The following is a 14,622-nucleotide window of genomic DNA, read 5'->3' on the forward strand; positions in this document are numbered from 1 at the left end:
ATCAATGGTCCCTACTGGCACCTATCAAACTGGCCATGCCCATGCCCATTCTGGGCCCATATGGAAGCTCTGTTTGCACCTTTTGGTTGACCTCTGAGGAGCAGCTTGGATACCTTCTTCCCCTTAATACTGTAGAGGCTCTCTCTGCAACAGAACTCCCTACATCTCACAGCACCAGCCTCCGTTCTCCTACCAAGTGTGATTTGTGTGTCTAGCCTTCTCTAGGACTTCTGCCAGATTGGGTGAGTCCAAAAAATACTGACCTTCTTAACATTTCTTTGTAAAAACAGCTCTCATTTCTCTGTTTTTATATTTCTTTTACTTTCCTCCTCTTCCTCCTCTTTCTTCTTTTCCTTTTTTTAGAGACAGGGTCTTGTTCTGTTTTCTAGGCTGGAGTGCAGTGGCATGGTCATAGCTCACTGCAGCCTCAAACTCCTGGGCTCAAACCATCCTCCTGCCCCAGCCTCCCAAGTAGCTGGATCTACAGGTGCTTGCCACCATGCTCAGCTAAATTTTTTAAAAAGTCTTTTTTTTTAGAGGTGGACTCTTGTATTGTTGCCCACGCTGATCTCAAACTCCTGGCTTCAAATGATCCTCTTGCATCAGCCTCCCAAAGCCCTGGGATTACAGGTGTATGCCATCACACTGGGCCTGTTTTTCATATTTCAAAGACACAAAGCCACCCCAGTAGAAGGTAGGGATTTGAGTGAGATCTTTGTGATTATTATGTGCTCTCCTGAACTAAATTCAAGCGTGCACAAGTCCATGTCTTCTCTGAAGAACTGAATCCATAATGGTAAATATTCTACACACAATACACCTTGTATGCAAGTAGGCATGCATGAGCACATCATCTTTAAATAATGAGATTCAGAAAATATGATTTAGTATAGAGTTTATTTGAGGGCAATACTTGAGGAGAGCCACCTGGAAACACTAACTCAACATGAATGGTGTTAGCATTCTAAAGTGGAGAAGTTAGTTTCACCTAGATAGAAATATTATTAGCAGGATTAGGACATTTTCCAGACAAGACTAGTGCATATACTGTAGCAATTGATTGCTTACAGATTGCTATATTCCAGGGAAGATTATTCCTCCATGAGGAGGAACAGTGATACAAGAGGGTCTTACCTCTGGCACTGTTTGATCTTAATAATTTACAGAAAAAAAAAAAGGAGTTGCTGCTCCCTGCTATGTGACTCAGTCTGCATAGCCACATTCCTCTCAAGGCTCAGAATAATTTAAAATTCCAACATCTTAAAGTTTAAATTATTTAATTTCACAAATGGTATATTTATGTCTTTTCACCCTTAGCCTCTCTTCAGGTACAGCTAGGAGAGCCACATTCAAAACCAAGAAGAGAAAGGAGTCATAGAGCCACAGCCAGAATGTTTAGGATCCAAGGTACGAGAACATGCCAAAATGCATCAAAATCTAGCAAGGTCAGGTGGTAGAACCTTACAAATACATAAATGCTCAATGCACACTTCAAACCTTTAGGTAATTGCTTAAGAATAGTTAATAATTGTGCTTGGTATTCCATCATTTGATTTCCCAAGTAGATTACAAATTCCTGGAAGGCGAGCTGACCTCCGGGAAGCCAGGCTCAGCAGTGGGTTCTCCCTTCAGTACACCCAATGCCAACCGAAAGTTTGGGCATGAAAGGAAGTGTGGACTCCAAACCCAGTTAAATGAAGATTTCTTTAATTTTGAGCTCAAATATAGACCTATAAGAGTGGAGGGTATGATATATAACACCTTTTAAGATTTGAATTTTTGTTACTAAAACACCAGGGGTTAGGTCCAGGTCTCTTTGCTCACTGAATGGAAAGACAATCTCTGCGATGACAAATATTGTCCAGGAAGAAAGCACTATTTGAGTAGTGTCAGCCAAGAAGACAAGAGATAATTCTCAAACCTGTCTCGCCAGCTGACTAACATTGGGGTTTAATATAGTGCACAGGAATGTAACTACATGCAGAAAAACAGAAATTAGGGAGGCATGAGGAAGCAATCATGAAGGATGAGGGGTCTGGTGTCTTAGAGCCTGGATGTGTTCATCTAGTGAGTTTCAGTTCCTTGCCCAAGAAAGGAACTCAGATAAGACAAATGTAAGTTTCAAGTTTTAAGATCAGAGGATCAATTTCTGTTTATTCAAAAGAACCATCGAAACCTGGTAAACATCATTTCCATGGGGAAACTGGGATGGTTTCATTTTGAGATCAGTAATATCGACACCAATACTCCTGAGAATGGTCCAAGGAGCATCTGAGTTAATGTGCCTGGGAAGTAATAAATGACATAGATTTTTGGGTCATGTGCTCACCTAATGCTGCAGAATGTGGAGTCAGGCCTTGGGAGACTCCCTGCTCACAAGGATACCAAGTGATTTTTATGCAAATCCTATTCTGAAACACAAGTAGCTGCTGTCAGTCAAATGGGACATCCACCTGAAATGAGGATGGCCTTTTGATGTCGGGTGATGTGCCTTGGGGCTTGCAGGATTTGAGGAGACAGAGGAAGGGTGCAGCTTTCCAGTGTCTCAGGCTGAAGTTCAGAGGCTGAGATGTGAAAGGACACAGTGGAGGCCACTGTTTTTCCTATTTCTACGTTTAGGGTTCACCTGGTTTTAAGGAAGCTTCTAGCTGCTCTGGCTCTGACTTTGAAAGAACATTTGGTTGAAATGCAAATGCCCCAGCCCGGGCAGCCACCACAGCATTTCTATAAGAAAACAAGCTGTTCACAACTGTGTCAGACCTGTGAGCTCACATGATGTTTTTCCTCTGTGCCTTAAAAATAATTTCCAAAATTAGCTTTGGATCTTTAAACTGAGATGTAATGGTTATCTCACAATGAGAAAAGTGTTCACATTTCTCTTTGTAAAACCACTTCTGAGTCTGCCTTTTGATTCAGTGGGGATATCGCCACCTAGACCCATGCTCTGAAAACTCCCACGGTAATAGGCAGAAATGCTTCTTTTTGGCTCACACAGGCAAATATAATCCCAGTAAACAAATAACTTTTAAAAAAGCATTCATATTATACTTTACACAGCATGGTGAATATATTTAATTTCAAAAGTGAAGACTTTACAAATATTTGTCAATACTGACAAATAACTTATGTCAGTATTGGGTTTGGGTGTGTTTGGCTGAGACATCCAGAATAAAAGAGCTGATAGGAAGTGGAATTTCTTTTTTTTTTTTTTTTCACTTTAAAGAAGCCCAGGATAAGCAGTAAGTTCCCCAGGGGCCCTTGCTCCCTTCCGCCAGCCACTCTGCCTGCCTTAGCTGGGGCTCTTAATCTTGTGCTCCAAGGTGGCTGCCAGGACTCCAGATGTCACATCCCTTTCCCAAGCAGCAGGATGGAGAGAGAAAGAGAGAAGGTCGTCCAGTCTCTCTTTGAGAAGACTTCCTGGAAGAATTGGTAAGATTTCTACTTACATCTCTGTTGGCCGCATACCTGGACACAAGGCCACACCAGCCTCAAGTCGGCTGGGAAGTGAGGGCTCTGTCCAGAGGAGAACATCACAGCCAAGCCCCTCATTCATTTCTGACTCAGAACAGGAGAATGAATATTGGGTGACAAGTAACCTGGCATGCCTCCCGTGTTATCACTCTGAGCTTGGACAATGAGAGACATGTGATTCTGAGATAGGAAGTTGGCAGGACTGTTTTACAAGACCTAGCTCAAAAAACAAACCAACCAAAAAAACAAAAAAAACCTGATAAAACAGGATGCAGTAAAGCAGCCAGCCAAAACCCACCAAAACCCACCAAAACCAAGATGGCCACAAAAGCAACCTCTGGTTGTCCTCACTGCTCATTATATGCTAATTATAATACGTTAACTTGCTCAAAGAAACTCCTACCAATGCCATGGCAATTTACAAATGCCATGGCAGCATCAAGAATTACCCTATATAGTCTGAAAGGGGGAGGAAACATTAGTTCCCATAACTGTCCTCCCATTCCCCCAAAACTCATGAATAATCCACCCCTTGTTTAGCATATAATCAAGAAATAACCATAGAAAAAGCCAACCAGCAGCACTCAGGGCTGCTCTGCCTATGTCATAGCCACCCTGTTATTCCTTTACTTTCTTAGTAAACTTGCTTTCCCTTCACTCTGTTGGCTGACGAATTCCTGCCTGCACAAAGCCGAGAACCCACATGGCCTCCCAGGCTGAGTCTCAATTTTTGAGTTGGCCCCGTGGCACTTCATTGTCATGAGGAAAGTATTACTTTTATGAAGACCTGTGATCTTGGCCTCTGTGTTAGATTACTGCAGGTTTCAAGGATCAGATATGTCTTCAGGTAACCTCTAGTGAGCACTTCTTTTTAAATAAGAGGACACAGAAAATGAAGTGAAGGAAAGCCTCTAAACAGCCAAAATATTTATCATATTCATTTCCTAAGAAACTATTGAGTGCTTACCTTACACTAGGGACAGCATCAGTTATTTAGGCATGAGTCCAGTCATCTCAGAGAGTGCAGGGTTGAAAGGTATATGTGTGTATAGATGGCAGATATAATGCAATGGTGCACCCATTAGGCCAGAGGAAGTCTGTAGGAGGATCAGGAGGGACAGTTCCATTAGTCTTCACAGGGAGCATATATCCTTTCTTTGAGCTGCGGTGTACGGTGTACGGAGAGGTATTATATGAAGAGAGGCCATGCAACAGTTCTGCCAAAGTGGAGAAGGGCTCAGGTATGGTCTCGTGAGTGGTGCGAGGTCAGAGATAACCAGGTCCATGCAGGCTTGTGTTGTTCCACAGTGTCAACCTTTTATTGATGCTATTTCAATCACAAAAGCCACGAACTTCATGGAGTTCCCAAGTAGACAGTTCTCCTTAGTACTTCCCATTCACTCAGTAGTCAGAGCCGCGGGGACACAGGTTCAAGCCACTCCATAAGTCAGTCAATATTGCAAACCATACATAATAGTATACTTAATCAGTATATAAACGTTACAGATTAAACATTCCACAACAAACAAAGTCACATTTAGCGTTAAGAAAAGATAGGAAAAAGGGTTAACAAGGCAGTACAGGGAGAGTGACAAAAAGATTAAAAGAATCTCCCCGTCTGGCCCCAGCAATTCGTCTTGCAAGGAAGAGTCTTCGATGTGGGCAGATGTTGGGTGCTTATCACAAGTGACAGCAAGACGATGTCAATTAACGTGACCGTTTTGAACAGCTGAAGTCCTGCTCTTTTTTGGGCCAGAGTCCTCTGGGGAGGGCCAGTAGTGGAAGAGTGTGTTTATATCTTTATCTGGTTGGATGCAATCTTTATTAGGCAAACTCTCCATTGCAGTGTATCCTATGAACTGTAAGATGATGGAACCACTTATGTCACGGGTGCTCTATATACATGGTTATCTAAAGCCTCTGCAGACACACATCATGTGGCTGGGGGAGCTGGTCTTTCACTGCCCTCAAGGCAGGCACTGGTGGGTCTGTGCCTGTCTCGCCACCTCATTCTCCCTGTGTCCTTGGTGCTGATCCTCTGGCTGCTTCTGCTGAGGGTGCTGGTTCTGGTTCAGCTGTGCCAGCTGCTCAGGGTATATAGCAGTGCTTGGTGGCCCAGGAGCAGAATTCTTCCCCAGTCTGCACTCCCCACTCTCTACGTCTCCTCCTCCTGTCCTCCCTTGAACCATTCCATGTGGGTTAGCCCCACCGGTCCACCAAAACTGGCCTTGTCGCGGCAAACAATGACCTCCATATTTCCCAACCCAGCAGCCTTCCTCCTACTTGATCTTTGGGGAGCGCCTGGCCCAGGTGACCCCCACAACTGCCTCTCCAATATCCACATTGGCATGGTTCTTTCCCTCGTTGTCTTCGGGTCTCTGCTTGAATGTCACTCAACCTGAGCACCTCTGACTGCTTAGCTTCCTTTCTTGATGATTGCCCGTCCTGGCTGCTATCACAGGGCATATTGGATACCATCTCTCTTTCCCACCACCACGAGAGCAGAGACTGTCTTTCCTTCTCACTGCTGTACCTCTGAACCCAGTGTGGTGCTCTGCAGCCGGCACTCATCTGAGACACATTTACTGGCTGCATAGATTCTATGGGGTGGGGCTGAAGGGACTGGAGGTGTCATGCACCTCGAGTCTCTTAGATTCCTCTCTCTACCACAACCATGGCATAGTGGTTTTAAGTGTCAACTTTTCTTAGTGGCTGCCTGTTGGGCAACTTAATAAGCACATTTAATCAGATGAGCGCTGTCCCTCCCGAGGGTCAACATGGTCAGACACAGGTACCCTAGTTCCACTGGGGCAGCTGAGAGGACTTTAGAGCCCTGGTCATATTTAATGGTGGCAAATATGTGAGCTTCTAAGAGCATAGTACACATTTAGAGACAGAAAAATGAGTTTTGAAATTATGCTGTTCAATCCGAATCATTTTTTTTCTTTACTCAAACATAATCTGGAAATAAATGACTGAGACCAGTTGTTTTATGTGCAGCATATGCACTGGGTTAGATGATAATTATACAAGCGGTCCTCTGAAAATGATGTAAATAGAGGCAGCAATTTCACGGCAGGTACACAGCCTTAAAGAGGACTACCTTAACGGACTTCCCGTTTTGTTTATATGCCTAAAATTAGATTGTAAATAATTTATGAAAAAATAAACTGCTTCATAGCTGAACCTAATATACATTTTACTGTCATCTCTAGATCTTATGATATTCCCAATTCTACCTAGCACTGCTACAGATCTTTACATGATATGAGTTGTTAGAAAAAAATGTTTTCCTTAAGGGCCTAACATAAAACCAAGAGTGATGTTGGCAGTAAAGGACAAGGTAATGGGTATGTTAGTGTGAGTAATAACTTTTTGGAAAATAAAAATATCAACATTTTCAAAATAGAATTCAGTGACTTGTATACTTCATCTTTATCATTATTCTCTACCCTTATCCATTCTTAATGTTGTTCAGGGTCAATGACAATATTTTGAAAACTACATTAGGAAAAAAATCCAACTCTCTCAACTAGATAATAAAAGCACTCAGCTGTGTTTAAAATACCATATGTAAAATATCTTTAAAGAGCAGTCATCGATAATGAAAAACTCTCCAGTTAATATAAAGTCAAAATTAGTTTTTTCCATCTCAATTTAGAAAACTAATGAAATAGTATTACAATAAAATCTCTCATCTGCTTTTTCTCAGGTATAATGATAGATTTTTAAAAATTCCTCTGTTTATAAACATAATGAGAGCTGTTCACTAAACCAAAGTCATCTTTACAAAATGGGGTATCCTAAGTCAATTTGCAAAGCAGATGAATCTTTCTGTTGGTCCCAGATCCTTGTCCTATTTTTCACTTGAGATTAACTGGCAAGGAGTTGTTGTGACATCTTGAATTACTAAAGCCATCTTACCTGTCCAAATTGACAGCACATCTGCAGATGTTCCGTGGAGCATCATCACCAAAAATGCACACGAAACTGCCACTAGAAGCAAATGGAGGAAGCACACAGCAGGACTGGGTGTCTTTAATTGCCATTGTGGTGAGAGGTTTATTTGCTCTTTTAAACAATTAATTCTAACGTGTACTTGAGTCGCTAGTAACTAATATCTGTATAGGTAGAAATACTTTAAATAAATGGCAATGATCATACTGGAATGCACAAATAACAGGCTATTTGACCTGGAAGAGAGTTTCATAGTCATTGAATCTAATATGCTTATTTGACTAACAGAACATGTGTCCAGCTGCACCACGTGAATGATTTGCGGCACAGCCGGGACCTGGCTCGGTTCTCTCGACACATACATCAACTCGCAAGCACTGAAGTGGCAAGGCTGTTTGCAGAAGACATTTAAGGCAAAAATAGATTGCATCTTAAAAGTGAGTGAACTCCTTTATATGGGATAATTTAGGCACTGATATCTTTCCTTCCTAATCACAGCAAAATCTATCTTATTATTTCAGCTAAAGGAAAGGAAAAATTGAGATTTGTGTTTTAAACCATACCTAGATGATATCACTGCTGCTGTGAAAAATATTTCAAGTCAGTGATTTGTTACTTAATTTTGGAAATTAGTAAAAACCCTGCAAGTCATTTTTTTTTTTTTTAGCGTTGTTCTTAGTTTTCCAATCTGCCCTTGAGGTCTTGCCTTTAATCATTAAGTATGTATGTTAGAGTTTGCTGCAAGAACATTGAAACTTCAAATTTTTTTAAATTAACAAATTCAAGGCCAACTAGTCAGTAGATAGAATGATGAGGTGAGAGTTGGTGGCCATCCCAAGCTCTGTGTTAACCAGGAGCAAATCATTTAACCACTTCCTTGGCACTTCTATTTGTTAATTGATAATTAATTGATTCATTTATTCAGTTGTTTTGTACACTGGAAGAAATGCTTCATTCATTTATTTCATTTATTCTTTAAGTGTCCAAGTAATGTATCAAATACTGGTGATTAAAAGAAATTGCACAAAATGAGACTTTTAAGCTGAGGAACTCAGAGTTTACTAGAAGCGACACACATATAAACAGATGAAACACAGACTAACACATACCCGGCAAGATAAGAACCAAGTACAGAGTGCTGGAACAGAGGGTAGCGTGTCTGTTTAGGTGGCTGCAAAGATCTCCAGGACGTACCCAGGTGCAGAAGCCATGCAGGCATGAAGCCTGAGGGTTGCATCTATGGTAACAGCAGTACAGTGCTATCTCCAAGGAACAGGAGGACATTCTGAGAGAGGGCAATGTAGAGTTTGGTGGTACAATGGCAGTGGATGACATGGGATAGAATAAGATGGGATAGAAATTTTGTGACAGGCCAGGCGTGGTGGCTCACGCCTGTAATCCCAGCACTTTGGGAGGCCAAGGTGGGCGCGGATCACAAGGTTAGGAGTTTGAGACCAGCCTGGTCAATATGGTGAAACCCCGTCTGTACTAAATGTACAAAAATTAGCCGAGTGTGGTGGTGGACACCTGTAGTCCCAGCTACTCGGGAGGCTGAGGCAGGAGAATTGCTTGAACCCGGGAGGCGGAGGTTGCAGTGAGCCAAGATCGCACCACTGTGCTCCAGCCTGGGCAACAGAGCAAGACACTGTATCAAAAAAAAAAAAAAAAAAAGAAAAGAAAAGAAAAGAAATGTGACAGAAAGTGACTAGCTTTGTTTGCCAAATCAAGGAAACAAAAGTTTAAGGAGAAAAATAAGTCTCTGAAAGATAATCTTCAATTGCTCTGTGATCTCAAGCTGGACATTTTTCCATAAATGGAAAGTATTCATAGTTTAGTACAAAGCATTATGTAGAATCTAGATAAAGCAAATCAATCAGAAAATATTTAATAAACCAATGTACAGTGATAATTGATGTTTGGAATATTGCACTTGGACACCAGAAGCATGCACTTTATGAATCGAAACCAGTGTAACCTTCAAGGGCTTAGGTATGAATTCATTGCTTTTGTAATTCTAATTCTTTGCTAACCAGTGTTTCCTTTTATATTCTTGATGATTGGCTAATATTCTTGTTAACCAGAAAATCAAACCAAGCTCAGCATCCCAATTCTTAACAGATAGATAATAAGGAACTTACCATAACTAACTAACTTTAAAAAGAATATTACAAAGGAAATTTCCAAGTTTGACTGAGGTTTTCTTAGTCTCTTTGTACATTCACTTGAAGGAGGAAAATATATAGAATAATCAATGACGATAGAAGCCAGGGGTATAAATCACAACAACTGATAAGGAATCTTTACAAACAAATCTCCAGGAGGCAGGCTTGTTGACATTTGCTGTCACTTATAATGAGCCACAGATTGCTACTGTTGACACATGGGAACAATATAAAAATGTTTGTTAGCACCAGTGGAATGTGGACAATGACACCTAAATTATGCTGAATATGATTTTATTCTTAATGTCTGAGGCAAACTAAAAGTTAGAGGTAACTATCTGCTGCATCTGAAGAGATAAGAAAGCGACAGAGCTGAGGCTGGTCTCAAGACTGGGGGTTATGGTTATGGTTTTAACACACCACTCTCCGCTACAATACGATCAGTGTGATGATTTCAGTTCATTGGAAGGTGAAGCAAGGAGGGCCCAGACAGCAAGGCATTCCATTCCAGTGAATAGGAGAGTCAGGGAACTTAAAAACGGGTTCTCAGAGTTGCTCGGCAAACCAACCTCTGTGACCTATGGCGAGAACCATGCTATTAACATCTATACAAAGGAGCTGCTCAATCAGCATTTCCTGAGTGAATTAATAGTGATAGAATGAGTCAACGTAGAAGGAAAGAGTAATCAAGAAGTTCCACATCTTTATTATAATAAAGTATAGAGCTACCAATATTCGGTTCTTTTTGCTAATGAGAATATAAATTAGTGGGTGAAAAAAATTTTAAAGTTCTTCAAATTATTTCAGGCTTCTTCTCTACCTGAAATTTTTCCACAAAGGAATAAAGAAAGCAAAATAATATTTACCGACCACCAAGCAATGTATGTGCATCGGGTAACTGGAGTCCCAGCAGGCCCACTGGGTAGATTGCCATCCTTAAGAATAGATTAGGAATATCAGCCTCCTAGGACAATAAAAACAAGCTCATGATATCACATATTATAACCTCTAGTATGAAAATTCAAATCCTCTGGCCCGAAGCTATAGTCTTCATATTTTATGAAATGGGTACTGTCTGCCTCATAAAAGGAAGACTAATAATATAGCACAAGGTGTGAAGTCTACTAGGATTGGCAGAGAAGCATATATGTGACAACAAATTATTGAGTGATCTATGGCATAACACAATTCTGCATTGTGATTTCAAGTTAATCTATAATGATCACTTTTTTAAATTGGTAAAAATGTTCTACAAAAAAAAAGTATTAGAACTTTTCCCAATTTTAATTCCTCAAGAATAATTGTGTCTGTGTTGTTAAATGTTCAAGACTGTCTGCAACTTTTATAATTAATTCAAGGACAGTAGATTAATGTTGAGTTGCTTGGCAAATTCATGCCAAATTTTATAACAGCTTAAAAGCAAAAGTAGTTTATTTCTCACTCCCTTAAAAGTACAAAAATGGGGCCAGGGCACAGTGACTCATGCCTATAATCCCAGCACTTTGGGAGGCTGAGGCAGGTGGATCACGAGGTCCAGAGATTGAGACCATTCTGGCTAACACGGTGAAACCCTGTCTCTACTAAAAATACAAAAAATTATCTGGGCTTGGTGGCGGGCACCTGTAGTCCCAGCTACTAGGGAGGCTGAAGCAGGAGAATGAAATGAACCTGGGAGGCAGAGGTTGCAGTGAGCCGAGATCGCGCCACTGCACTCCAGCCTGGGCAACGGAGCGAGACTCCATCTCAAAAAATGAAGAAATAAAAATTTTTAAAAAGTACAAAAATGGATGCTTCTGTTTGGAGGACAGCTTCCCTTCAACCAGTGTTTGCAGTGATTCATACCTCTTTCACTGTGTGGCTCGGCCATAACACTTGTTTTTTATGCCTTGTGCTTACAGAGTTGCACCATTAGTAGCTTAATTCTTAATTTCTAATTGCATTGAGGCTTACAAATTTTTTTATGCTTTTTAGTAGACAGAGTAAAACTACAAAACCTTCCAAAAGCTATGCAGGCTCCATATTCACTGAATTATAAAAAGAAACTTGTTAAAGGCATAAAAGAAGAGCTATAATTGGAGACATATCACATATTTATGAATGAGAACAATCAATATTTAATGATGCCATTTTCCCCAAATTAATCTAAAATTCAAAACAATTCCATTCAGAACACCAAAGCCTTGTTTATTTTTGGTGAAAAATGAGAATATAAATAGATATTAGTCAGGGTTCTCCTGAGAAAGAGAACCGACAGGAGATCTGTTACAGGAATGTGCTCACTTGAGTATGGAGGGAATTTTATTTATCAAAAGTTACTGTAGAAAATGTGAAAAGATAAATTAAAAATTGGAAAAGCTGCAATACAGCCATACCCTATGACTTGGCATTTTTCAGCGTACACAATCTTAGGAAACTGCTCATATCCATCCAGAGACACACACAAATCAGCTTATAGCAGCACAATTTATAATGCCAGAAAACAGACAAAACAAACAAACAAGCCTAAATAGCCAAAGAGGTAGATTTTTAAGTTGTGGTATACTCACAAAATGGAATATTTAATATCAGAATATTTCATCCAGATCAGCAAACTTTTCCTGTAGATGGTCAGATAAATATTTTTGGCTTTGCAGGCCATATGGTTACAACATTTCGGTGCTATCATTGTAACAGAGATGCTGTAGTCAATACTAAATTGCTATGTGGAAGAACAGAGAAAAAGAGAAGAAAAAACACCAGGAATTTCTTCCACTGTCTGAGTTTTAGGGGGTCTCTTTTTTCCCTTCCAGCCCAAACTGGAGGATTTCTTCTGCATCTCACTGTATCCACTCCATCATGCTCACTTCCAAGTTTCAGGCTGTGTCGAGTTAGGATAGGAACACAAGACCCACTAAGTATGAAACTCACTTTTTCGAGTAGATTTCAGATTCTCTCGCTCTTCCCTGATGATGGGCTCACGTCTACTTTTCAACGTTTCCAGTAGCTGCCTTTGCATTCTCTCCAGATTTTTTTTGGCTGAATTACTGAGAAATAAAGGGAAGCATGTCTCCCCCATCTCTAAAACCTGGAGGACATATTCTAATGTTCTATTTTTAAAAAGACAAAAAAAAAAGGAATGGAAGATTTAAAAATTCCTAAATATTGGATCTATTTATCAGTGTAAGCTCACTTGATAATTCACAATTTGAATGGGTTTTCTAAGCATATTAAACAATGAGAAGTAGGGATTTGGCAATTTTATGGTTGGTTAATTAGGTCACTGTTCCTGTGAATTGTGAAAGTTCTTCTGACATGTGGGCATTGTTTGTTTTGAGGCAAAAATGAACGATGCTTCTAGTAAAATGTGGGTCCTTTTCAATTCCCACATGAATGCGTAGATCTCTAGGATATACAAGACAAATATCCACAAGGCACAGTGGACCTGGGCACCTTCTATTTGATTTTTTAAAAATGTGTTCAAAGGGGTCTTACACAAAATCAGTATAATTAACACTTTTTTCTCTTGCTCTCAATTTCCTGTTTTCTCAGATTCATTTCATTGTTGATGTTGTTAGTCAATGACCTGGAAAATAAAACAAAGTAAGTTAGGGAAATATATATATGAAGTTGCTGATTTTTATGGCTTGAATTTTATCCCTTCAAAATACATATGTTGACATCCCAACACCCAGTACCTCAGAATGTGATCTTTTTGGAAACAGGATCATTGCAACTATAGTTAGTTAAGATGAGGCCATGCTGGAGTAGGCTGGGCCCCTAATCCAACATGACTGGTGTTTTAAGAAGAAATGATTTGGACACAGGTACCACACAGGGGAGAACACCATATGAAGATAAAGGCAACAATGGGAATGATGCTTTTGCAAACCAAGTATGCCAAAGATCACCAGCAAACCACCAGAAATAGAAAGGCGTGAAATAGAGTCCCTCTCATTGTTTTGAGAAGGCACCACCACCCTGTGGATGGCTTCATCTTGGGCATCTGGACTGTAAGACAATGCGGTTCTGTTGTTTGAGTCACCCAGTACGTGGTACTTTGGTACACCAGCTCCAGCAAATGAATACACTGAGAAATGTAACAATTGAAAAATAAATTTTTAGAAATACGTTTGTCCTTAAACAATTTAGAGGGTTTTTTTTTTCTTTTTGGCCAGTGTAAAATATATTTTGGGAGTCATGTTAAATCCTATCAAAAATAATAAAAATCCTATCAAAAATAATAACATAGTAAAGATAAGATAAAAAATTATAGGTTAGCTATCTTAAAAGTAGCTGTGCAAAGAAGTCTTGAGAGTTATTAGCAGAAAAATTCTAAGGTCTCAGTGCTGCACTGTGCAAAATAAAATGAAATAAAAAGTTGGTTATACTCACACATATATCCAGCCTGTATAAAACGAATGCTGGTAGGACATGACTGGCTCTGCTATTAATTGTACCCCAAGTAGAGACAAGACACAGCTGGAGCTGGAGAAGATTCAAATTACACAGGGAATACAACACAAGGGCTTACAAATATCAGTTGATGTGGGTTTGTGTGTTGCATTGGGGGAAATTGTAACAATTTAGGAAAGTAAATGCCAGAAGCAGTGGCCCAGATGGATGAGATAAAGGCTTTATATAGTAACATTAAAAATGTTATTGCAAATGCTTCTGGCTTTTATTAATCTTACTCTATTAAAAGGTGCCATAAGGAAATCATAATAAAGACAAAATGCAGTCAACAATTATGGTATGAGGGGCTCAGGGAAACTTCTCCCATGGAGAAACATATATTAAGTTGGTAAGATTAGCATATACATCATTCAACATCATTGGGGGTCTAATCAAGGGATTATAACTAATTGACAACTATATATAGCAAGCTGAGAACCATTTATTCAATGAAACCTATGGAAACTCAGTAAGAACTGTGATCTGAGAGACCAAAACAGACTCCCCTTCATCAACCATGATGGACACTAAGGTTAAGGAAACAAAAGTTAATGATGGCTGGAGGGTTCAGCTTGGCTGGCATGGCATCTTCCTAAATTCC

The 14,622-nt window shown here is 40.0% G+C and overlaps 1 long non-coding RNA gene across 1 annotated transcript; it reads right to left on the reverse strand.

Moving 5' to 3' along the window:
• Positions 1-8,108: 8,108 nt before the first annotated feature.
• LOC129137092 (uncharacterized) lies at positions 8,109-13,765 on the reverse strand. The gene is made up of 3 exons (XR_008539278.2): positions 12,137-13,765; positions 10,461-10,554; positions 8,109-10,168 (listed from the first exon to the last, which is right to left on the reverse strand). It is a non-coding gene; the product is annotated as an uncharacterized LOC129137092 (long non-coding RNA).
• Positions 13,766-14,622: the final 857 nt, after the last annotated feature.

Source organism: Pan troglodytes, chromosome 16 (assembly GCF_028858775.2).
Source record: "Pan troglodytes isolate AG18354 chromosome 16, NHGRI_mPanTro3-v2.0_pri, whole genome shotgun sequence".
NCBI lineage: Eukaryota > Metazoa > Chordata > Mammalia > Primates > Hominidae > Pan > Pan troglodytes.